The sequence below is a fragment of the Crocuta crocuta genome, unplaced genomic scaffold (genome assembly GCF_008692635.1).
Source record: "Crocuta crocuta isolate KB4526 unplaced genomic scaffold, BGI_CrCroc_1.0 scaffold197, whole genome shotgun sequence".
NCBI lineage: Eukaryota > Metazoa > Chordata > Mammalia > Carnivora > Hyaenidae > Crocuta > Crocuta crocuta.
The window spans coordinates 11,809,592-11,837,547 of NW_027532002.1; the positions used below are offsets into that span (position 1 = coordinate 11,809,592).

Genomic DNA, 27,956 nt, shown 5'->3' on the forward strand with positions numbered 1-27,956 from the left:
ACACATCTCCAAAGGCAAGGGAATCAAAAGTAAAAATGAACTATTGGGACCTCATCAAGATAAAAAGCTTCCACACAGAGAAGGAAACAATCAACAAAACTAAAAGGCAACGACAGAATAGGAGAAAATACTTGCAAATGACATATCAGATAAAGGGTTAGTATCCAAAATCTATAAAGAACTTATCAAAGTCAAGACCCAAAAATCAAAATAGACACTTTTCCAAAGAAGACATTCAGATGGCTAACAGACACATAAAAAGATGCTCAACATCCTTCATCATCAGGGAAATACAAATCAAACCACAATGATATACCACCTCACACCTGTCAGAATGGCTAAAGTTAACAACTCAGGAAGCAACAAATGTTGGTAAGGATGTGGAAAAAGGGGAACACTTTTGCATTGTTGGTGGGAATGTAAAGTGGTGCAGCCACTCTAGGAAACAGTATGGAGGTTTCTCAAAAAATTAAAAATAGAACTACCCTATGACCCAGCAATTGCACTACTAGGTATTTATCCAAAGGATACAAAAATGCTAATTCAAAGGAGCACATGTGTACTGATGTTTATAGCAGCACTATCAACCATAGCCAAGGTATGGAAAAAGAATGAAATCTTTCCATTTGCAACAATGTGGATGAAAGTAGAGGGTATTATGCTAAGTGAAATTAGCCAGTTAGAGAAAGACACATATCATATGACTTCACTCATATGATGGAATTTAAGATACAAAACAGATGAACATAAGGGAAGGGAAGTAAAAATAATGCAAAAACAGGGAGGGGAAGACAACATAAGAGACTCTCAAATACAGAGAACAAACTGAGGGTTGCTGGAGGAGTTGTGGGTGGGGGGATGGGCTAAATGAGCAAGAAGCATTAAGGAAGACACTTGTTGGAATGAGCACTGGGTGTTACAAATAGAGGATGAATCACTGGACTCTACTTCTGAAATCATTACTGCACAATATGCTAACTATCTTGGATGTAAATAAATAGGTAAATAAATAATAAAATTAAATTAATAAAGTTTTTAAAAGAAGGTGTGGTACACACACACAGACACACAGACACACAGACACAATGGAATACTACTTGGCAATCAAAATGAATGAAATCTTGCCATTTGTAACAACATGGATGGAACTACAGTATATTATGCTGTATCATATGTGGAATTTAAGAAACACAACAGATGAACATAAAGGAAGAGAAAGTAAAATAATATAAAAACAGAGGGAAGCAAACCATAAGAGACTCTTAACAATAAAGAAAAAACTGAGGGTTGCTGGAGGGGAGGTGGTGGGGGAATGGGTTAAATGCATGATGGGCATTAAGGAGGGTACTCTTCCGGATGAGCACTGCATGTTATACGTAAGTGATGAATCACTGGGTTCTAGTCCTGAAACCATGATTACACTGTATATTAACTAACTGGAATTTAAATAAATTCATTTAAAAAAAAACAGAGGAAGAAACAAAAATTGCCCCAGATTCACCACCTAACCAGAGGGCATTCTTTCTATGTATGTATGTATGTATGTATAAACATATATTTGCAAAATTTACATGTACATATTAAAATATTACTTGGTAGATAATGTTTGTTACTTAGCAATATATCTTTAGCAGTTTACCATATCATTAAAAATACTTTTTAAAAAAGAAATGAAAGCCATCCAAAGTGGTAAGAAAAAAGTAAAACTTCCACTATTTGTAGAGGATATGATACTATATATAGAAAACCCAAAAGATTCTACCAAGAAACTACTAGAACTGATAAACAAATTCAGTAAAGTCAGAGGATACAAAATCAATATGCAGAAATCTGTTGCATTACTATACACCAATAATGAGGAAGCAGAAGGAGAAATTAGGGAATCAATTCCATTTATAATTGCATTCAAAATAATAAGATATTGAGGAATAAACCTAACCAAAAAGGTAGAAGACCTGTAGTTGAAAACTATCAAACCTTGATGAAAGAAATTGAAGATAACACAAAGAAATGGAAAGATAGTCCATGCTCATGGGTTGGAAAAAAAATATTGCTAAAATGTCTATCTTACCCAAAACAAACATTTAATGAAATCTCCTCAAAATACCAAAAGCATTTTATAGAACTAGAACAATCCTAAAATTTGTAAGGAACACAAAAGACCTCAAATAGCCAAAGCAATCTTGAAAAAGAAGAGCAAAGCTGAAGGCATCACAATTTGGGACTTCAACTTACATTACAAAGCTGTGGTAATCAAAGCAATATGGTACTGGCACAAAAATAGGCACATAAATCAATGGAACAGAATAGAAGATGCAGAAATGAACCAACAGGTATATGGTCAATCTTCAACAAAGCAGGAAAAAGTATCCAATGGGAAAAAGATTGTCACTTCAACAAATGGCACTGGGAAAACTAGACAGCCACATGTAAAAGGATGAAACTGGACCACTTTCTTACACCATACACAAAAATAAACTCAAAATGCATTAAAGACCCAAAGGTGAGACCGGAATAAAAATACTAGAAGAGAGTGCAAGTAGTAGCTTTCTTGACATCAGCCATATTAACATCTTTCTTGATATGTCTTCTGAGGCAAAGGAAACAAAAGCAAAAATAAACTATTGGGACTATATCAAAATAAAATGCTTTTGCACAGAGAAGGAAACAATCAACAAAACTAAAAGGTAACCAACCTATGGAATGGGAGATGTTTGCAAATGATTTATCCAATAAAGGGTCAGTATCCAAAATACATAAAGAACTGATACATCTCAAAACCCAAAATACAAATAATCCAATTTAAAACTGGGCAGAAGACATGGACAGACATCTCCTGCAAAGAAGACATGCAGGCAGCCAAGAGAAAATGAAAAGATGCTCAACATCACTTAATACAGGGAAATATAAATCAAAACTACAATGAGATATCACCTCACATCTGTCAGAATGGTTAAAATCAACAACACAAGATATAACAGGTGTTGTCAAGGATGTGGAGAAAGGGGAACCCTCTTGCACTGTCGGTGGGAATGCAAAGTGGTGCAGCCACTCTGGGAAACAGTATGGAGTTTCCTCAAGAAATTAAAAATATAACTATCCTACAATCCAGCAATTGCACTAGTAGGTATTTACCAAAACAAAAGCAGAAACAAACACACACACACACACACACACACACACACACACAAATACTAATTCTAAGGGATACATATATCCTGATGTTTGTAGCAGCATTACCTCCAGTAGCAAAATTATGGACATCCCAAGTGTCCATCAACTGAAGAACTGATAAAGAAGATGTGGGTGATATATATAATTAATGCAAATTGTGTGTGTGTGTGTACACATGCACGCGCACACACACACACACAAATAAACTCAAAATGACAGGAACCCAAACGTGAGATCTAAATAAAAATTCTAGAAGGGTAGAAGGGAACACAGGCATATATATATATATATAAGCAAACCTTCTTTGGAACATGATTCAGCCATTTAAAAAAAAAAGAAATCTTGCATTTGAAGCAAAATGGATGAAGCTAGAGAGTATTATGCTAAGTGAAACAAATCAGAGAAAGACAAATATCATGTGATTTCATTCATATGAGGAATTTAAGAAACAAAGCAAATGAGCAAAGGGGAGAAAAGAGAAAAAGAGAGACAAAGCGAGAAACAGACTCTTAACTATAGAGAACAAACTGATGGTTACCAGAGGGAAGGGATGGGTTAAGTAGATGATGGGGATTAAAGAGTGCAATTGTCTTGATGATCACTGGGTGAAGTATGGAATTGTTGGATCACTATATTCTACATCTGAAACTAATATAATACTGTATGTTAGATATACTTGAATTAAAATTTTTCAAAAATTAGAAAAAATAATATAAATACATCTCCTAGTTATGAAAAGTAGGCTAACATTTATAAAATATTGTACAGTCCAAAATGTTAGCAAACCATGTTTGACACAGTGGCCACCAGTCTGAACTCCCTATTTTACAGGAATTCAAAAAATGAGATTAGAAGATGGATGTCATCCCATCTTCCCTGCGCCATGACCTGTGTCATATAGGAAAAGAAAGAATGTCTTTACAGGTGGAAGGTGGTTTCTGTTAAGTCAAAAAAGAGGAGGAAACTTTCAATGAAGACACTGAAGAGATAGAAAACCAAGGACTAGAGCACATGAGAGAGAAGTGACCAAGGGCTTACATTTTAAGCGTGACTAAGCATGAGAAAGAGGAGAGTGACAGAGAGATTAAGCGCCTTATATTCCAAATGGAATGGAATGACCCCTGGCATCCAGTCCAGGCAGATGATAGGAGACCCAGCCTCCAGATGTACTAATTCCCAGTGGAGCTTGCTCCCACATCACACCTTCCCTCCCTAACATCTTTAATTTCCCTCCAAGGACTTATTTCCCTTTTCCAAATAAGCATCAATTTCTGTATTCCAAAAATCATTTTCTCTATGATGTATTAATCTTAACTTTAAATGAGCATATGTACCTCTTTTGACCATTACTTCCCTCCTTCTCCACAGGCCCTTCTTTTCCTTCTCACCACTTGGGCCTTCTCTAATTTTAGCCTTATCTCTTTCTCTTTCTTTTTCACTTGAAAAATCAGTCATTTTCAGGCAGTAACTAGTGCTTTTTGCCTATAACTCCAAAATCTGCCCCACACTGAACTCCAATTCCATATTTCCAATTGGCCCCTAGTAGAAGGGGAAATTTTTCTACCAGCTTACAAGACTTCTTAAAAAAAGGAATAATAGGGGCGCCTGGGTGGCACAGTTGGTTAAGCGTCTGACTTCAGCTCAGGTCATGATCTCGCAGTTCGTGGGTTCGAGCCCCATGTCGGGCTCTGTGCTAACAGCTCAAGCCTGGAGCCTGTTTCAGATTCTCTGTCTCCCTCTCTCTCTGACCCTGCCCTGCTCATGCTGTCTCTCTGTCACAAATAAATAGAACTTTAAAAAATTTTTAAAAAAGGAATAGTAATTTACTTACTCATTAACACTTGTGCTCCAGCACCTAATCAACTGCATATTAGGTAATAGCCACTCAATATTTTTTTAAATAAATGAATGACTCAAATGTATCTCCACATTCAATATGTCCAACCATTAATGTTTTTTCTAAACATGTTTGTAAACACACACAAGTAAACATGCTCATGTCAAGTATGTTCATGTTCATGTGTATACACGAACCAAAATGTAAACAATTATCAGTCTGTGTTAAAATCATATTATTATTTATAACTTTCTACATTACTTGAGTATTTATAATTAGTATATATTGCTTTTAAAATCTAGTCAGGAGCTATTTTCATTTTTTAAAGGAAATAAGTATTACATTTATTATCTTGAAACCAAAATGACCTTCATTCTCCCCATATCTGGGTTTTAAACACTGGCATTCCCTTCAAAGCCTACTTTTCCTAGAATAACCATATCCTATCAATTATGCAGTCCTGCAGCCTCCACCTTCACAATTTCCCTTAGACTTACTCCCCAATTTCCCATTTGATCTGCCCCCATTTTTGGCCTAGAGTACAAAAACCTCACACTTGGCCCATCAGCCAGTTTAGGCTATGTTCTGCTGGGGCACAGACAATACAAAATCCTAATGGCATACAATGGAATGGATTTATTTCTCTCTCATGTTACATGTCTCTTATGAGTTGTTTGAAAGTTGTGCTCCATGTCTCATCGCTCCAGGACCCAATCTGATGAAGCAGCCAATATCCAGAATGTTACAATCTCTAGGGCAAAGGGAAAAGAGATCAGAACGATCTTGAGTTGGCATGCAATTGCTTTCAACTAGAGGTAACACACAATTGCTTGTAACACATTGACCAGAATTATTATTCACATGCCTCCCTAACAACAAGGGAGCCAGGAAGTGGAATTTTGCCATGTGCCTGATGGGGGCAGGGGGTTGGCGAGGCTGAAAATATTTGGCAAACAAAATTAATACCACCACACTTGAAAAAACCACCAGACTGATCTTCCTGCCTCAAAACTATCTTGTTTTACCAGCCACCTGTGATTTAGAGTCACAAAGATGAGAGTCCAGTCTTAATCTCTCATTTATTACTTGAGTAACCAGTCACTTAATTTCCTCAGGTTAAATTTTTAACAATTCTTTTCCCTACCTACATCCCTGAGGACATATAAAATATTAGATGAGAACTCATATACATATTTATAGCAATAAGTTGAATTAACCTAATGCAACATTAATGCAGTAGCCGGCTTATAAAGCTGGCAGCGTGCGTGATTTCACTTACTGTGATGCCTGAAGTGTGCTTATGTGGGAGATAGGAGGCAGAGTGTCTTCCTGAGCCCTGATTTGGAGGATTGTTCTTGATGGCTATGCTTCAGGCCTTTCTTGGAATGCTATCCCATCAATCAGCTTAGTGACCCGTGACTTCTTACTGTGAAACCCTCAGATCAGAGGACCTAAACACTTGCTGGGCTTGGGGAACCAAAGCGAGTTATTTCTTTTTACTGCAATAAGCATCTTTTCCTCTTCATCCTGCTTTCGTGCTCTCTTCTCTCTTATGACATTTACTTTGCTACCTAGAGAAGCACTCTCTTCCCAAAGGCACCTCCCTCCCCATGTTGCAGAATATCCCTAAATTATCTCCCACCATAATCCATGACAATGCTGCCTGATGCTGACAACCCCCAAGTTATACCTGTGGCATGCTGCTTATCCTTGCCTCTGTACTTTGTTCATGCTATTTTCCACTCCATAAATAGCATCCCAGACTTTCCCTTATTTTTTAAGCTTTACTTGCTCTTTACTTTTCCCTGCTACCACCATCCATGCTTGAAATTTGATTCTTCTACATTTAATGCTTACATTTGGGCATTTGTTGCTTCCTTCCAAATTGCTTCACATGAGTCTATTTTGCATCTGCAAAATTCTGCTAGCAATTTCTAAAGCATTCCATTTTTATGGGCTTCTTTGATCTCTCCACCCAAATGCAGTGACTGACTAAAGAGACTCAAGCCTAGGCCCAGAAGGGAAACAATTTCTTTCAGCCCCTGAGTACAAAAGCACAATTATTCAGGGACCAGCCTGTTCACCCCACAGGAGAGGGCACTTAAATATCATGTGTCATCTTGAAACTTAACCCAATAGCTACATGGGGTGAGTCACCTTCAAAACACAAAGGAAAGCTGAGTTGCTTGCTTCATAGGGTGCCAAAGCCTTTATGCTACCACCAGTAATTCTCAAAAGTCAGGATTGGAAGCAACTATTCCCCAGTTTTCAAAGCTAGGTTCAGACGCCCAGCTGTAGGGTCCAGGCATGGCATGAGAATATAGTTTTCTGCATTTGAAACCAGCCAATTGTGTGTGGAAAAAAAAGTAAAAAAGCCATGCATCTTTATTAAAACTTGTTCTAAAAGAATACAACATCCCACAACTGGGGCACCACAGAGACAGACAGATAGAGTATGCCTGGGGCTTGAGCCCCTAATGCAATCTGCCCAGCTGGAGGAGCCACAATGATTTGTTAAGACCCCTTAATCTGATGACTCACCAGGAACAAGATGGATGCCCAGAGTACAGTGATTGCTGCAGGGTATGCAGACACCCAGGCTGAACAGATGGAACTTGGTGGAGGTATGGTGGGGTCTCAGAGACATATAAGCCTCAGGGCTCCCCGCAAAAGAATTATTTTATGTCAACCATAGCAGTATCACATCCTCACCAAGATAACAGTGTCTCTTTGAAATCTGTCATACTCAACTGAAGCAAAGACACTTACTATAGGTAATTGTCCATTATTTTGAGGGGGAATGCATCTCAAATTGTAGACCTTTTATTTCTCTTTCCTACCTAATTTCCACTCACCATCTACATGGATCTCTTGTGTCAAACAAAAAAGAGCAGTGCTAAAATCATCTGTGCCTGCTTTGGAGGTGGATGGACTCATCAGACGACTGGTCACATAGACACACTTTTTCCAGCAGCTACCAACTTGTCTCAAGGGGAAAATTTAAAAATGTTACTACCTTGATACCAATTCAGAACAAATATGTTCCCTCCATGTTTTCTTTATGTTTGGTAGCTTACTGGTAGTTTAATTTTTATGGAGTTATCATTGGTATAAGGTAATTTTTTCTCAAAATCTTTCAATTTAGGGAAACTAAACAGACTGTCATCTTTTTTTCCTGCAGTGTGTGTGTGTGTGTGTGTGTGTGTGTGTGATTTTCTTGAGTTTCCTTTTATCTTTTAATGCTTCACCAAAAACAAACAATAACAATAAAACACAATCCCCTTTGTAGATAAGCAACTGTTAAAGAGTATAAGAAGGTGAACCGAAATGACAGAAATCACTGCAAAAACAATTTTCTAAACTGTGGATGATGACTTTTGGATGCTGTGACTCACTAAGATGAATATTAACTTAGAGAATTATGATGGAGAAAAAATTGAAAGGGAATAAATTTCCATTTTCAGTTTTTGTTTTCTAGTTAACTAATACAAGATTTCCCTTAAAACAAAGATGTCTTGGTTTGTGTGTGTGTGTGTGTGTGTGTGTGTGTGTGTGTGTGTAAAGCATAAAGAGTTTGTATTCTATGAATCCATCTTTCAGGTTCTGGTCTCCAGGTCTTTCCATCTCAATTTGTAAGCCATAAAGACAAAGTATATTTGGCAATAACAATATTTTATTTTATATACTGGGGGAAAAAATTTCTAGGTAGTAACTGATTATTTATTCTGTGAGCCTTAGAAAATACATGCAGCAGGCATAATCTCAGGCCTCAAAGTTGAGCCACAGTTCTGTCTAAAAGGCAAAGACTTATTTTAGAAGTGGCCCATATGGCTCCACTTTTGAGCTTTTAGTACTGACAAGCAGCTACAGGAAGCCAGATGGGTGGCATAGGTAGAATTCTAACATTATAAATCTTCTTAATTAAATTAAATTTTCAAAAAAGGAAAGAAATTAATGGGATGAAATTATCTTAGGAATAACACACATGCAATGTGTCTTGCTTCTTATTTTATCTGGCCCTTTAATTGTTACATAGTTATTAACAGGAGTGTGGATACTTTAGATGCAATTATGCACTTGGACAATATTAGTGGAATATTAATTATCTGTTGTGAATTGTAAAATAGATTTCCCTGTGTTGGGCAAACATAAATGGGGATAAAACAAATGTAATCAAAATATCTCATCATACACAAACAGAAAGGATATACAGTTGGGATTAAGTTTTGTGCATATTTCAGAAAATTCAAATGAACAGTACCTAAAGAAATAAAAGAAGTTCAGCAATAGGTGGTCCAGAGCTGGAAAGGAAAGGTCATCGGGGACATAGTTATTACATCACTATGCCATCACTCTTAGTGTACTTTGCGCATCCTCAAGGATGGCTTATGGTTCAAGATGGCTATAGATACATTACCGTCTTCCAATCCAGAAGAAAGAAGATGGTAGGCAGGGTGAAAATAGCACACTTCCTAGCTAGATCAGACCTCTTTACAAAGATTCCTCAGAAATTTCAACTGATGGCTTCCGTTTATATTTCACTGATCATCATTGGTGGCAAAGAAAACTGGGAAATATAGATGCTTTAGCTAAGTACATTGCTGCCTTCCCCCAGAGGAGAGAGTGTAGAGAAAGAATGGACACTGGGGAGAGAACTAAAATTCGATGGTATAGAAAAAGCTGAATGAGAAAAATCTGCAGCCAGGAATACTCTATCTAGCAAAACTAGCAATCATAATTTGTTTATGTCATTGAAGAAGAGATAGTTTCCCAGACAAACAAAAACTAACAGAGTTCATGACCACTAAACCATCCCTGCAAGAATTATTAAGGGGACAGTTTGGCTTGAAGAGAAAGACCAAAAATGACAGTATGAAGGTAGGAAACACAAAAACAATAAAAATGGATATTTTTGCAGAAAAAGAACTGACAAAATAAAAGGATGTAGAATATAACAATGTATACTTAAAAGGTGTAGTGGAGAGGAAAAAAGAATGGGTCCAAACTTGAACAACCATCAACTTAATATAGATTGCTATATGCAGAAGAGGTTATACACAAACCCAAATGTAACCAAATATCAAAAACTAATAAGTGTGCAAAGAATAAAGAGAAAGAAATCCAAATATATGAAAAAGAACAACACAGCAAACCATGAAAGAGAAAAAGACAAGAAAGAATCAATGAAATTTTTCAGAAACAACCACAAGTAATAAAATGGCAATAAATACATATCTATCAATAATTATGTGGAGTGTAAATGGACTCAACACTCCAATCAAAAGACTTAGGTTATCAGAATGGATTACAAAATAAGATCCATCTATAAATTGCCTAAAGGAGACTTATTTTATACCTAAAGACGTCTGCAGATTGACACTGAGGGGAAAGAGAAGCATTTATCATGCAAATAGATGTCAAAAGAAAGCCAAATAAGACAACACAGACTTTAAAACAAAGTCTGTGACAAGAGACAAAGAAGGGCACTATATAATAATAAAGGAGGTAATTCAACAGGAAGATATAACAACTGTAAATATTTATGCACCCAACATTCAAACACCCAAATACATAAGACAGTTAATAACAAACAAAGGAAGGGGAGGAGGCAAGATGGCGGAGAAGTAGGGAGCTCCGTACACTTCACTTGCCCTCATCTCTCAAACAGAGAAGGCCTGAAGCCATAGGAACCCTTACAGAATCCAGGAGTTTGGGAGGAAAAGGAGACAGAGTCCGCTGAAAAAAACCTTATAGCGGGAGTGCGAACTGGGGAAGATAAAAACGGGCCAGGACCCGAGACACGGAGGGGAGGGAGCCCCCTTAGCGGGGAGCTGTGGTGAGTCAAGGGGAAAAGAAAGAGTGGCTGAAACTGCTCAAGGAACTGTCCCTATCCCTGGAGAAGAGAAAAACTCTCTCAGGACACAGAGGGATCCGATTTCCAGCTGTGCAGCTGACCTTGAGCCGGATGCACTGGTCCCATGCAAAAATGGGAGAAACCGCTCCTCTGCTCACCAGCTCGACCTTGAGAGGAAGCCGTGTGCCTGAAGCTGCCCTCCTCCGCTCTTCGGACTCAGCCTCAGCTTGAAACTGCTCAGAGGGACTCGGCCTGCGGGTTTATATTTCGGGCGGCCTCAATGGGGCACACAGACTAAGATCTGGAAACAAGGCGCGGCTTGGGACATAGAACACAGCCTGCCTTGACTACACCTGCAGCACAGGGAAATCAGACACAAAAGAGTGGTTTTCAACACTTGGTTTGAGAAGGGACTGGGGAACCATTTTTCTTCCCACAACCACCAAGGTGGGACCTCAGATAGCCACCACGGGTATGCAGTGAGGCTAAGACCCGCCTACAACAAACCACGCCCATCCCCCCTAGAGAGCTGCTTTTTTTTTTTTTTACCAGCGTCCTAGGCAAGACCAACATGGATGCACTGCCGTGATTAATTCTAGATCAATTTCTTCTATTCAGATATATTTTCCCTTGTCACATTCGTATCCCTCCCCTCTGCTGGATTGGGCACTCTGATCACAGGTTTGCTTAAACAGTCACATTTAATTCATTCTCTAGATTTAATGCACCGCTACCTCTCTCTCTCTCTCTCTCTTTCTCAATCAGACTATATACTTTCTCTGAGTAAAATTATCTTTGTTTTTTTTCTCCTCACCTCTTGCCATATTTTTCTCTTTCTCAATTAAGCCTCCTAGTCTCTCTTCCGGGTCATTTCTCTTCCAATTTCACTTCCTTGCCGCTCTGTCATTTCTCTCTTTGTATATGCTCTTCCATCAGCACTGCATACAACCAGATCACCATTTGTAGCTGGGAATTCTGATTTTATACTTTTAGACTATCCTTTGTCTTTTGGGTTTTTTCTTTTTTTTCCTTTTCTTTTCTCTTTTTTATTTTTTTCTTTTGATTATTTGTTTTTCCTCATTCCTCCTTTTTTTCGTTTCCCTTCTTTTTTTTTCTTTTTATTTTTCCCTTTCAGTTTGTGTGTTTGTGGGATTTGTCTGTGTGTTTATGGGCATTTGTTCCCTGTGTGTTTGTCTGTCTGTTTTCTTTTCCAGGACTACCTCAAGCAACAAGCCAAGGTACACATGGTGGAGAGTCGCAAATACCACTATGAGTTGGAAATAAAATAACCAAAGTCTCAACAAGAGAGACCAAGAGACACCATTCAAAGAACTTCTTGAATGGACAGACCCTGGCACTATATAATAATAAAGTCAAAGACTTTTTTAGTCAAAGACCCTTCTTTAATACATCAGGACTCGCAGGTGCAGAGTGCATAACAAGCTTTTAAAACCAACAAAAGAGAAGCGTCTGGATGGCTCAGTTGGTTAAACATCTGTCTTCAGCTCAGGTCATGATCTCACAGTTCATGGGTTCGAGCCCCGCTTAAAGCTCTGTGCTGACAGCTAGCTCTGAGCCTGGAGCCTGCGTCAGATTCTGTATATCTCTCTCTCTTCCTGGCCCTTCCCTGCTCACGCTGTCTCTCTCTCTGTCTCTCAGAAGTAAATAAGACATTTAAAAAATTGTTTTAAATAAATAAATAAATGAAACCAACAAGAGATAGAAAGCTACCAAAATGATGAAATGGAAGATCTCTCCTCTAAAGAAATTCCAGGAAGAAATGACAGCTAAAGAACTGCTCAAAACAGATATAAGCAACATAACTGAACAAGAATTTAGAACACTAGTCATAAAATTAATCGCTGGACTTGCAAAAAGCATGGAAGACATCAGAGAAACTATTGCTACAAAGACTACTGAGCTTAAAAATAGTTGTGATGAATTAAAAACTGCTATAGATGAGATGCATAATAAAATGGAGGTGGCCAAGGCACAGATTAAAAAGGCAGAGAGGAGAATAGGTAAATTAGAAGACACAATTTTAGAAAAAGAGGAAGCTGAGAAAAGGAGGGATAAATTGATACAGGAACAAAAAAGGAGAGTTCGAGAGCTGAGCGATAAAATCAAACAGAACAATATCCCTATCATAGGAATTCCAAAAGAGAAAGAAAGAGGGGGAGGCGCTGAAGGAGTCCTTGAACAAATTATAGCTGAGAACTTCCCCAGTCTGGGGAAGGAAACAGACATAGAAATCCAAGAGGCACAGAGAACTCCCCTCAGACGTAACTTGAATTGATTTTCCGCACGACATATCATAGTGAAACTGGCAAAATATAAGGACAAAGAGAGAATTCTGAAAGCAGCTAGGGATAAAAGGGCTTCTGTCAGAGTGGTGACAGACCTATCTATTGAAACTTGGCAGGCCAGAAAGGAATGGCAGGAAATCTTCAATGTGATGAACAGAAAAAATATGCAGCCAGGAATCATCTATCCAGCAAGCCTGTCATTCAGAATAGAAGGAGAGGTAAAAGTCATCCCAAATAAACAAAAATTGAAAGAATTCGTCACCACTAAACGAGCCCTACAAGAAATCCTAAGGAGGACTCTATAAAGGAAATGTTGCAAGAAACACAAGGTACCAGAGACACCACCATAAGTATGAATCCTACAGAGAACACAATGACCCTAAACCCATATTTTTCAATAATAACACTGAATGTAAATGGACTAAATGCTTCAATCAAAGACATAGGGTAGCAGAATGGATTAAAAAAAAAAATCCATCTATTTGCTGTCTACAAGAAACTCATTTTAGACCTGAGGACACCTTCAGACTGGAAGTAAGGGGTTGGAGAAACATATATCATGCTACTGGAAGTCAAAAGAAAGATGGAGTAGCTCTACTTATATCAGAAAAACTGGACTTTAAAGTAAAGGCAGTAACAAGGGATGAAGGAGGGTATTATATAATAATTACAGGGTATATCCATCAGGAAGAGCTAACAATTATAAATGTCTATGCACCGAATATGGAAGCACCCAAATACATAAAACAACTGATCACAAACAGAAACAATCTTAAGGATAAGAATGTGCTACTAGCAGGGGACGTTAATACTCCACTTACAGCAATAGATAGATCAAACAGACAGAAAATCACTAAAGAAACAGTGGACTTGAATGACACATTGGACCAGATGGATTTGACAGATATATTTAGAACTGTACATCCTGAGGCTCGGGAATTCACTTTCTTCTCAAGTGTGCATGGCACATTCTCCAAGATAGATCACATACTGGGACATAAAGCAGCCCTCAATAAATATAAAAGAGCTGAGATCATACCATTCACACTTTCAGATCACAATGTTATGAAACTTGAAATCAACCACAGGAAGAAGTCTAGAACCTCCAAAAATATGGAAGTTAAGTAACACCCTACTAAAGAACAAATGGGCCAATCAGGCAATTAGAGAAGAAATTTAAAAATATATGGAAACAAACGAACAATATAACAAATGGAAATGAAAATACAACAGTCCAAACTCTATTGGATGTGGCAAAGGCAGTCCTAAGAGGAAAGTACATTGCACTCCAGGCCTATTTCAAGGAATTAGAAAAAGCACAAGTGCAAAATCTAACAGCACACCTAAAAGAACTAGGGGGAGAGCAACAAGAGCACCCCAAACCCAGTAGAAGAGAAATAATAAAAATAAGGGCAGAAATAAACAATATAGAATCCAAAGAAACAGTTGAACAGATCAATGAAACCAAGAATTGGTTTTTTGAAAAAATAAACAAAATTGACAAACCTCTAGCCAGGATTCTCAAAGAGAAAAGAGAGAGCACCCAAATAGACAAAATCATGAATGAAAAAGGACTTATTACAACCAACTCCTCAGAAATACAAGCAATTATCAGAGAATACTACGAAAAATTATATGCCACAAACTGGACAACTTAGAAGAAATGGACAAATTCCTAAACTCACTACCGAAATTCACACCGGAAGAGATAGAAAATCTGAACAGACCCATAACTAGTGAAGAAACTGAATTAGTTATCAAAAATCCCATCTTAACAAATAAGAGCCCTAGGCCAGATGCCTTCCTTGGGGTATTCTACCAGACATTTAAAACAGAATTAATACCCATTCTTCCCAAGCTATTCCAAAAACTAGAAATTAAAGGAAAACTTCCAGACTCATTCTACGAAGCCAGCATCACTTTGATTCCCAAGCCAGACAGAAACCCAGCAAAAAATAGAGAATTACAGGCTAATATCCTTGATGANAGAGGAATCTAGATGCTGGTGAGGATGTGGGGAAACGGGCACACTCCTCCCCTCTTGGTGGGAATGTAAACTGGTGCAGCCCCTCTGGAAAACAGTGTGGAGGTACCTCAAAAAATTAATACTAGNTTGAGGAATGATGGGTGTGGGGGAGAGGGGGAGATGGGCATGGAGGAGGGCACTTGTGGGGATGAGCACTGGGTGTTATATGGAAACCAACTTGACAATAAACTATTTGTAAAAAAAAGTAAAAAAATAAGCAGACAACACACTTGTTTTTGTAAACCTTATGCTTTAATGGAGGGGCACAAAAAAATAAAAAAACAAATTAATGCATAAGATAATTTCAGGTACATTTTGGGGAAATCTATACTTAAGGAAAAAATGTAGTCAAAGGGAAAATGTACTCAATAGACTTATTGAAACATAATTTATAATAGGAAAAGAAATAAATTCAAAAATAAAAGATCATTACTTAACTTAGAGATTGGCAAATTATGACAGCCTATAGACCAAATCCAATCCATTGCCTGCTTTTGTAAATAGTTTTATTGGAACACAGCCATGCCCATTTGTTTACATATTGTGTATGTCTTCTTTTAAGCCAAGTTAGAAGAGTTGAGTAGTAGCAATAGATACTATATGGTCCACAATGCCAAAAATATTCACTATCAGGCCCTTTACAGTCTCCCAACACCTTGCTGAAATTATGGTATATCCATATACAAAAATATAATTCAGCCATTCAGCTATGTAAAATTATGTTTATTAAAGAAATTTTAATGACAAGAGGAAATATAATGTTAACTTAAAAATGTATGCATACCATGACCTCAACCATGAAAAACAGTATGCATATAGCTCATTTATATCTTCAGGAAATATTTATTGAATATCTACTATATCCAGCATCAGAGATTCTGCCAGATTTTAAAAACACAACTAGGAGGGAAGGATCTGTGAATATAGACAAGTAAAAAGACAATTACAATGTAGTGTCACAAATGCTTGGGAAGGTGAATCAGGAGGACACATGAGTGTACATAGGAAGGTTTTGTAACCAGTGCTTGGGACCAGGGAAGGCATTCAGGAGGAAGTAGGATTATTCCTAAAATCTAAAGGAAGAGAGTCAGCAAAAAGGAGGTAGGGGGATAAAGTGTCCCAGGCAGACAAAGCAGCAAACCAGGAGTTAAAACAAACAAAAGGAAGGCTTAAGAGCAAGACTGGGTACAATAACATGACAAGAAATCTGAAAGGTTTTTTTTAAATTTTTATTTTTTTTACAAATAGTTTATTGTCAAATTAATTTCCACATAACACCCAGTGCTCATCCCCACAAGTGTCCTCCTCCATGCCCATCTCCCCCCCTCCCCCCCACATCCATCAGTCCTCAGTTTTTGTCAGCATTCAAGAGTCTCTCATGGTTTGCCTCTCTCCCTTTCCCCCACCATTTCCCCCTTCTTCTCCCCCTTGTTCCTCTGTCAAGTTCCTTCTAATCCTCCTATACGTGTAAACATATGATATTTGTCATCCTCTGCCTGACTTATTTCGCTCAGCATAACACCCTCAAGGTCCATCCATGTTGCTACTACATGGCCAGATTTCATTGTTTCTCATTGCCATGTAGTATTCCATGGTATAGATAAACCACATCTTCTTGATCCATTCATCTGTTGATGGACACTTAGGCTCTTTCCATGTTTTGGCTCTTGTTGAGGGTGCTGCTATGAACATTGGGGTCCATGTGCTCATATGCATCAGCAAAGAAATCTGAAAGTTTAACATGACCAAAATATATTCTAAAAGAATATTAAAGAAACTATTCCCCAGAGGTGAGATTAAACAGCAGATTCCAAGGGTATTAGAATAAACCTTGGCATTAATATTCACAGCCCCCACCATCACCACTATTTCCTTTTCAGTGAGTACATCCCTCCCCATTCCAAGAGGACTCTATGGGAAGTCGAACCATTGTACATAATAAGAAAATGTGAAGAAAAGGAAGAGAGACACAAATCTGTGTGTTAGCAGAGATTTGGAGAGAGGCGGGCAGTTAATAAATGACCATGCATACTTCTATTCCAGAAGAAACACAAATAAAATGTTTCAGTTATATTATAAAGATCAAGTGTGCTAAAAAGAGTAAACCTTATATTTATACACATACAAAAAGGATTTTTAAAGATAGGATTTATTCTATAAATGGTAAAAATCTTTGTCTCATAAATCCTCTTATAGACTTCAAAATTAGAGAGTCTTTCATTAATTCTTGAGGGATAATTTTCCTAAATGGAATTTGGCTGGATAATCCCCTCTACTACTTACTTAACATTTAATTATGAATCACCTTGATATGTCATTAGTATCTGAACTGATGGACCTAGTCCCATATCTCCATACTCATTTGTTCTTGTTCCTATGTTGTACTTAACTAGGGGGCTGTAATTTCCTCAAACAATCTTGTCTAAGTAATTCTATCTCATTTTAAAGTCTTATTTAATTGTTAAAAAGAAGTATTCAGAGAATTGTACCTCCATTTTTCTAAGAATAACCTGTGGAGGACTGCTGTTCCCATTATTAGATTAAGCTGAGAGTCCAAGATCTGGCACAGATAAATTATGATGTAAATTCTTCAAGATCCACACTTGCTAAAGTCATCATCCCTCTGTGCATGCGTATGTGCATATTTTACCCTATATTACATCAAACTTGGATGACTGTAATCACTTGCTAAGTGATTTACTTGCTCCAAGCTATCTTACACATCTCTCAAAAACATCTTTTCTTCAATCACTACTCTGTTTTGAAAACCTTCAATAGTTTCCCATTAGCCATGGGATAAACTCCAAACTCCTTACCCTAGGACTTCAATGTTCTTCAAAATCACACTTCAATTTATCTGCAAATTCTTATTTTCACTAGCCCCATTACCATAATCAAACAAGGCTATCCAGACTTTGTTGTTTTCTTATGCCCCCTACCTCCTACTGTCTAGAATGCCCCCACTTCTATCCTTCTATCTGAATCTAACTTGGCCAATCCAAGGCCAAGCAATCCCACTGACCACTCTAAAACACAGGAATCTTATTCTCTTTCTTCACCCATCAGCTCTACCACTCACTTGTCACGTTTCACCTTCCAGCATTATCCATTTTCTTTTTCATGTGTGTTGATTGTATCTACTCAGCTAGAACTTACATTCCTTGAGAACTAAGCAATGATTCATTCAGCTTGGACCAAGTGCTCAAAAATACAGATCATTCATTTTATTATAGAAATGTTCAAATTTGACACACCCTCAGATTGAAGGGTAGTTTTCTTTGTACTGTTATTCTACAAAGCTGCAAGAGCCTCACTGCTGGGTTTTCCCCAGGCTACTACTGAGGCAAGATTAGTGCATTCCATTTCTGTATGAGCTACTCTCTCCACCTCAGGGCTGAGCAAACATATGGTACTGACTGACTAAGAGCTAAAGGGCAATAAGCACAGTGTACTCAACACCGACTTGGGAGATAGTATATTTAACTTTGAAGCACTGATATTTACTGTAAAGCTAGAAAAAAACTGCTTATTATTGAATTCTTATCATACGCCGATATTTCAGATTATGAACTATAAACTTTATACACCCTAATTCACTTAATTCTTATAACAACCCTGTAAAGTAGGTATTATGAGCCCCCATCTGGTTCAGAGGTTAAATATGTGTTCAAAGTAACACAGATAGAAAATAGAAAAGCTGGGACTCAGATCCAGGTCTCTTTGACTCCAAATTTAAGAATTATCACCCACTATATGGTATTGTCTCCCAATCACAGCACAGTCTTTCTTCTTCTCCCTCTTTCTTTCTGATGAACATGTACTCTTAAAAAGTCATATACGCTAACAGAACCTCACTTTATATCAGGTATGGTCTGATCTACTGAGCTAGAAATCAAGAATTTCTAGCAGGGTCATGACCTAGAATATCTGTGTTATTTTATAGCATTTATAGTCCTTTACATTTATGATCTCCTGGACTGAAGGCAAATTAAAAGAGGAAACATCATAGAGTTTCTAACCTTCCCTTCTCTTTGTGTCTTTCATGTGGACATAAGTGATTATGATGATATGTTGGAGAGGTATAAAATATACAGTTAGGTGATGGGAAGCTGACCTACTGCTGAAAGTCATGAGATCTTTGCAAAAGCTTCATCTCTGAGGAAGACTTGGCCCAGGATATTGCTTGATCCTTAGGGCCTGAGGTTGATTATGAAGGCAATAAAAATGATTAAGGGTCTGCCAAGCAATGTTAGCCTATTTTCTTTTTTCTTTTTTTTTTTTTTTTAACCCAAGGACTTTAGAAGCCATAAGTACAGATACACTTTGTGAACTTAGATGGACAGGAATTCTTCTTGCCATAAAAATATGTGCAGAACTATAGTTGAAAAGACTCATGTTTATCCCAAACTAATCCATAAGCCTGGGAATGGCATCATCAAGATGGTGACACAGATCATTCCCAACTTCAGTCCTCTTCACAAGAAAACCAACTAGCAATTATCCATACACAAAACAACACTGTAAAAATCCAAGAACATAAGAGTAAGGCTGAAGGACCCCCTAGATTACAGACATCAAGAAGGACCACATTAGAAGAATAAGAAGAGTGACTACACTCTGACCCAAACTCCCTCATCCCCGGGAGCTGCCATAGCACTGCATTAAAAAGGCCCCTTGGGCCTACAGTTTTTTGAGAGGGGAAAAAGAGATCCCAAGGTGGATATCCAGCCCCCACAGTGTTACAGGATGCTTCCCAGGAAGCCTTCTTGGGTCTCACTTCATGGGAATCACTAGGGGCAGCTGTAGGCTTGACCACTTGTCAAAAATAGAGAAGGAGAGTGGTATTTACAGCAACAAGCATTTAAATCTTAACAGATCACATTCCTGCTTGCCACAGTGCCCAAGCAGAGATCCCAAATGGCTCTCTGCAAATTAAAAGAGGAAACATCATAGAGGAACAAGGGGGAGAAGAAGGGCAGAAATGGTGGGGGAAAGGGAGAGAGGCAAACCATGAGAGACTCTTGAATGCTGACAAAAACTGAGGACTGATGGATGTGGGGGGGAGGGGGGATGGGCATGGAGGAGGACACTTGTGGGGATGAGCACTGGGTGTTATGTGGAAACTAATTTGACAATAAACTATTTGTAAAAAAAAAAAAAAAAGAAAAGAAATAATCAACAAATTCAGTAGAGTTGCAAGGTACAAAATCAACCTACAGAAATTAGTTGCATTCCTACACACCAACAAAACATCTGAAAAGAAATAAAGAAATTATCCCATTTACAATAGCATCAGAAACAATATAATACTAGGCAATAAATTTAACCAAGATTGTGAAAGATCTATACACTGAAAACTATAAGACACTGATTTTTAAAAATTTAATAGAACACAAATAAATGGAAAGATGTCCCATGTTTATGGATTAGCAAAATTAATATTGTTAAAATGTCCATAGTATCCAAAGCCAGCTACAGATTCAATGCCATCTCTGTCAAGATTCAAATAGCATTTTTCACAAATATAGAAAAAACAATCCTAAAATTCACATGGAACCACAAAAGACCCCAAATAGCAAAAGCAATCCTGAGAAAGAAAAACAAAGCCAGAGGTATCATACTTCCTGATTTTAAACTATGTTACAAGCTATAGTAAGCAAAACAGTATGGTACTGGCACAAAAACAGATACACAGACATATGGAACTAAATTAAGAGCCCAGAAATAAACCTATGTACATGCAGTCGACTAATATTTGGCAAGGGAGCCAAGAACTCCCCTATGACCCAGCAATAGCACTGCTAGGAATTTACTCAAGGGATACAGAAGTGTTGATGCAGAGGGGCGATTGTACCCCAATGTTCACAGCAGCACTCTCCACAATAGCTAAAACATGGAAAGAGCCTAAGTGTCCATCAACGGATAAATGGATCAAGAAGATGTGGTTTATCTATACCATGGAATACTACATGGCAATGAGAAAGAATGAAATCTGGCCATGTGTAGCAACATGGATGGACCTTGAGGGTGTTATGCTGAGCGAAATAAGTCAGGCAGAGAAGGACAGATACCATATGTTTTCAGGTATAGGTGGATTAGGAGGAACTTAATGGAGGACCATGGGGAGGAGAAGGGGAAAAAACAGTTGGGGAGAGGGAGGGAGGCAAACCATGAAAGACTCTTGAATGCTGACAAAAACTGAGAACTGATGGATGTAGGGGGAGGGGGGATGGGCATGGAGGAGGGCACTTGTTGGGATAAGCACTGGGTGTTATATGGAAACCACCTTGACAATAAACTATTTAAGAGAAAATAAATAAACATTAAAACGATTTTTAAAAATTTTAAAAAACACAAAAGATAACAAGAGCTGGCAAGGTTGTGAAGAAAAGGGAACCCTTGTACACTAATGGTAGGAATGTCATTTTACAATGCGAATATGGAAAATAGTATGAACATTCCTTAAAAAATTAAAAAGTGGAGGGGTGCCTGGGTCACCTGGGTGCTCAGGTCAGTTAAGCATCTGCTTCTTGGTACTGGCTCAGGTCATGATCTCACAGTTCATGAATTGAGCCCCAGATTGGGCTTCATGCAGACAGCCACAGAGCCTGCTTGGGCTTCTCTCTCTCCTTCTCTCTGTCCCTCCCTCACCTCTCTCTCAAAATAAATAAATAAACTTTAAAAAATTAAAAGTGGAAGTACTATATAATCCAATAATTCCACATCCAGTATATATCCAAAGAAAATGAAATCCCTAACTTCAAGAGTTATCTGCATTATTTATAATAGCCAAGACAAAGCAATAACATAGGTGTCCATCACCAAATGAACAGATAAAGAAAATGTGAGATGGATACACACACACACACACACACACACACACACACACACATACACTGGAATATTATTCAACCATAAATAAAAGGGAAATCCTGCCATTTGCAACAACATGAATGATCCTGAAGGATATTATGCTAAGTGAAGTAAGTCAGACACAGAAAAGCAAATACTGTACCATCTCACTTATATGTGGAATCTAAAAAATCATAGAAATAGAGAGTAGACTGGCAGTTGCCCAGGGCAGGAGGTGAGAGTTGAGTGGGAGAAATGGGTGAAGGTAGTTAAAGGACATAAATTTTCAGTTATAAGATAAGTAAATTCTGGGGATATAATGTATAGTATGGTGACTACATTTGGCAAAAGTGTTTTATATGTTTGAAAGTTGCTAAGATAGTGTATCTTAAAAGTTTTCACACAAAAATTTTGTGAGGTGGTGAATGAGCTAATTAACCTTGTGTGGTGCTCAACATCATAGCATGTATGTATATCAAATCATTATGTTGTACACCTTACATTTATACAATGTTATATGTCAATTACATCTTAANCATGAGTCAGAGTCCAGGGACTCCATAACGTTTTGCAGCTCTTCTTCTTACCTCCTATGACATATGACAGATTCGCTGATGACATGACAGACCTGCATGACCTCTGATAACTGGATGGTTTTTGACACTAGTGATTTATTCAGTCCTCTGTGAAGTCTTTACTCATGTAAAATTTTCAACCCACCTTGCAAGCAGCTGCCTCCTTTTTGAAAACATAAAGAAATCAATTGCTTGTAAGTAATCCAAGTCAGTTGAGGGCAGTTGAGTTGTAGTATCCTGAAAATTACAAACTGAGCTTAACTTCACTTTCTGGGAAGAAACAAGAACAAATCATCCAACATTCAATTGGCAAGCACCTAGAAGACCTATTCCCAGAGCCATCGTTCTAAGTCTATTCCAGCGCCTCATTATAGATGTCCTGGTGCTGACATAGGAGATAAACTATGACTGGAAGATGTCACCTCTGAATCTACTCTTCTGTAAATTGGAAGTTGTATTTCAAGTCTCACCTCTGAAGGACAGAATGAAGATTAACAAGGCCTTCATGTCTCAGAGTTTGAAATGACAGCAAAAGGAGAAGAGAAAATAGCTCAATAGACTCTTGTCACATACAAAAGAAAATCCTTTCCAAATTCTTCCTTAAGCCCAGCTCTGAACCACTAAAGTATACTAAATTGGGGTAAGCTGAATTCTTGAGCAATTATCTAAATATCCCATAGCCATTTCCATCTCAGAAAATGATAATAGTTTCCTCAATGTCTATTGTTATGTTACTCTTTCTTAGTTCTTTTTTTTTTAGGTTTATTTATTTATTCTGAGAGAGAGAGAGTGCAAGCAGGGGTGAGGCAGAGAGGACAAGAGAGAGAATCTCAAGCAGGTTCTGCACTGACAGCAAGGCTTGAACTCACCAACAGTGAGATCATGACCTGAGCCAAAATCAAGAGTTGGGACATTCAGCCAACTGAGCATCCCAGGTGCCCCAGTATTTCTCATTTCTTAATTTATGTTTCTTCATGATCAGATTTGCCTGAGACTATTTTATTTTATTATACAGTGCTAAGTTCCATGGCTCAGCACTCTCCCTTGCAAACACCCTGGCTGCCTTGGCCCTTTCCCCCTTTACTATACTCACTTCGGTTAGATACCAGCCCTAGCTAACTCAGCAACCCACTCACTCCACTTCTATGCCAAAGCAGCACCTGGTGACTGAACTTACTTCCAGTTTACAACCACAGATTTCAAATCGGCACCCTACACGCCCAGATACTCGTACTATACTTTCCTAGTAAACTTACATTCTAATCTCTGAGAGAATTATTTCACATCTGTTCTCTTTCCTCAAATCATCAAACCCCTTCCCCACCTCATTTTCAGTTATAAAGACATCATTTCATAGAAAAAAATCGTTCCAATCAGACAAAATCTACCTTACCTCACCATCCCAAACTCCATCAACTTACCTACATTTGTTCTCTTATTGCAGTAAAATATACATAACATAAAATTTACCATTTTAAACATTTTTAAGTGTACAGTTACTGGTATGAAGCACATTCACATTATGCAATCATCACTATTATCCATCTGCAGAACTTTTTTGCATCTGTACTTATTTTTTTAAGGAAATAATAATAGCTGGCATTTAACTGACTACTTGCTATCTGCCAAGCACTGCTCTAAACAATCCATACACAAGAACTCATTTAATCACTACAAACCATTACTCCATAAGGTATTATCTTCTGCATTATACAGAACCAAAAATAAGGCACAAAAAAGTTGAGTAATAGTCTGAGGGTCCAAATGAAGTAATTGTTATAGTCACATATTCTCTCTTTCCCCTCAATGGATAAACTGTCTATGTTCTAAGGCAATCATTCTACCTACGTCCTAGATCCCATCACTCTCACCTCCTCAGGGACTTCACTCCAGCCATTGTCTTCTTTCCCTTTCACATCATCAGTTTCTTCTTCCCTACTGCATCTTTCCTGTTGACATACAAATAGGCCTACTGGCATTCATCTTTAGGAACAAAAGAGAAATTGTCCCTTGACCCACACTCCCCTCCAGCTACTGCACTGGTTTTCTGGTAATTTTCACAGTCGAAATCTTTAGAAAAGTTGTCTCTACTTATCTTCACTTTTTCTTATTCCAGTCTCTCCTTAACCCACTTCAGTTCTGGTTTTCTGCACTGACATAATATAGCCTGATTTTAATTGCATTAGTGATTTATTTTGCACTTTTCAAAAACATTCCTAAACTGGCATTTATCTAAATATTAAAGGGGTGCCTGGGTAGCTCAGTTGGTTACATGTCCAACTTCAGCTCAGGTCATGATCTCACAGTCCGTGAGTTTGAGCCCCGCATCAGGCTCTGTGCTGGCATCTCAGAGCCTGGGGCCTACTTCAGATTCTGTGTCTGTCTGTCTGTCTGTCTGTCTGTCTCTCCCTCTCTCTGCCCCTCCCCTGCTCATGCTCTGTCTTTTTCACTCTCAAAAATGAATAAATGTTTAAAAATTTATCTAGATATTAAATATCAAGAACTTTCCATTTCCCACTATGAAAGACAAGGAACTGAGACCTCTTTCTCTGCGTCCTTTACAATTTCCAGGTCTTTATTAATTTAATCTTGGGTTTTGAATCCCATCATCACTGTTTTCTTTAACACACTCTTTTATGACCTTTTAAGATTATTACATTCAAGAGGTGCCTGTGTGGTTCAGTCGGTTAAGTATCCCACTGGCTCAGGTAATGATCTTACAATTGGTGGGTTTGAGCCCCGCATCCTACTCTATGCTGACAGCTCAGAGCCTGGAGCCTGCTTCAGATTCTGTGTCTCCCTTTCTCTCTGCCCTTACCTTGCTTGCACTGTCTCTCTCAAAAATAAATACATAGACATTTTTTTAGTGTTTGAAAAAAAAGATTGTTACATTCAACCTTGCAACCATATTCACACCAGTTACCACACCTATTTGTGCATATTTGGTGTCAGTGCTCTCCAGTGTATCTTTTCCATTAGCACTCCTCACAATTTATATGGGTTCATTTCTCATTGAACTGAAAGATGCATAAATGTTTCTTTCAGGAAGAATACCTAGACAGTATATTTTATAAAAATCTTAAAGATACAAAATGCCATTTTATTGTCTTCACACACAAATCTGGGTGGGCTTAGAATTTCTGTGTCACAGTCTTATTTTTCCTGAAAAATTCTATGGAACAGCAGATCTCAGTGTTTGGCTGTGTAATACTACTTCCAGATATTATGAGTGTAGTAGGAGTTTACTCATCGGTGATTTTTATAAAGCTTCAACCAAGAGAGACTCTTGAATGCTGAGAACAAACTGAGGGCTGATCAGGGTGGGGGAGAGGGGAAGGTGGGTGATGGGCATGGAGGAGGGCACTTGTGGGGATGAGCACTGGGTGTTATATGGAAACCAACTTGACAATAAACTATTTTTAAAAAGTGATTCTGATTAGAAGACAGTGGTAAGAAGTATTGTCATAGGTATTGCTTCCATTTTTCTGGTGTTCTGGATTCCCAAAAAGTTGAAAACAAACTTAAATTGTGTCTTTCTTAGGTAATTTGTTTTATCTTTTTGCATACCAATATTTAAATCTAAACTCAACTACTGAGTATCACTGCTCTATGATGATGAGATTATGTGATTTCTCAGAGCCCCAACTTCACTATCTTGTTGCTGAATAAAGCTGTTTATATCTTACATTATTTTTGTAGAGAATGATAATGTTTAGTGTCAAACACATAATAAATGATAGATAACATTTTTGCTTACCCTTGAAATTCATAAATTTCACCAGGATATATCCAATGATAGATCTCTTAATCTTGCCTGGAAAGAAGAACTTCTCAACTTTTGGTTCAGATTTGGTTTTTTTATTTGTTTGCTTATATATATATATATAGATAGATAAAGAGTTTTCTTATACTTGTATTACAAATTAATTCTACCTTAATTAATCATGCATTCCCTTCCAATAATATCTATTATTCATGGGCTAGATTTTTGTGATGACTCCATCATATCTATCATCTTCTCCCATAATTTACAACTTTTTATCATGTATTCTGGGAATGCCCTCTCAATTTTACCCTCTACCTCAGTGGTTTTCAGTGTTCTAGAGAAACTTCAGTGAAAGTTCTGGAGAAGCCTATTAAGATCCACTATTTGGGTCAAGGATGAAAGTGTAATAGAGAGAGCTCTGGGATCATACCTACACTTCAACCAGAAACTCATTCATTACCTTTAAATGGTGAGAGTCTACATATAGTTTCATTAAAGAAATAGATTAACAGCTTTTTAAAAACATTTAAAGCCACTCTTGTATATTATTTATTCAGTTTTTTCTACTTATTAATTTGTTCTTTTTTGCCTTCAGTAGGGATTTTTATTCAACTACTATGTTTTTTGTTTCAATATGCTCCTTCCTAAAGCTTTCTTCTTGTTCATAGAGGTTGATTTCCTTCCTCCTGCATGTTAATAAAACCCACCAAAATATTTTCTAAAATTCTCTTCTGATTCTCACAATAAATCAAATTAATTTATATTTTATACTTTTCTTCTATGTCTTAAAACATTGCTGGGGCGTCTGGGTGGCTTAGTCGGTTAAGCGTCCGACTTTCGCTTAGGTCACGATCTCACGGTATGTGGGTTCGAGCCCCGCGTCGGGCTATGTGCTGACTGCCAGCTCAGGGCCTGGAGCCTGTTTCAGAGTCTGTGTCTCCCTCTCTCTCTGACCCTTCCCTGCTGACGCTGTCTCTCTCTCTCCTAGAAATAAATAAAACACTAAAAAACAAAAAAAAACATTGCTTCTCTTCTTTGATGCTTTATGGACTGTTTTTTTAGTTGGTTGTTGTCATTAGGAGGACCAATCCTAACCCCATTATTGGAGAATAGACTCTACAGGTGTGCTCTCCCTAAGGTACTTACTATCTCTTCCAGAGGCGGAAGAATCATCCATCAAATGTAAAGCCAAAAGCAAGCTGATATGTACAGCTCTGAGTCCAGTTCCCAACAGGTCTTTCAACTAGAATCCTTTATCAAATTAAATGGAGGACGATCCCCATCATTTCCTTAGTGATGGGGGGTGGGGGGGGGAATACAGTTCCCAGGAAAACTGAGGCCATCTGTGGGCTAGTCTTCTTTACTGAGAAAAGTAAGGAAAGGAAGAGTTATGCCTTTTAACATCCCCACATCTGAGAGTTCTCAACATATGTCTCTGAAGGATGTGATGCTCCACCTTCCATTCCCCTCCATTTCCAGCCACATTACATCTGAAAACTGTGCAGCTCAAAAGAAGAGCTGCTACTAATAATGCAGACATCACACCTTCTTATTTAATGACTTTAT

At 37.9% G+C, this 27,956-nt stretch overlaps 1 pseudogene; it reads left to right on the forward strand.

Annotated features, from left to right (window-relative positions):
• The first annotated feature begins 7,562 nt into the window (after positions 1–7,562).
• LOC144240945 (large ribosomal subunit protein uL4-like) overlaps positions 7,563–27,956 on the forward strand; it is a 137,868-nt pseudogene continuing 117,474 nt past the window's right edge.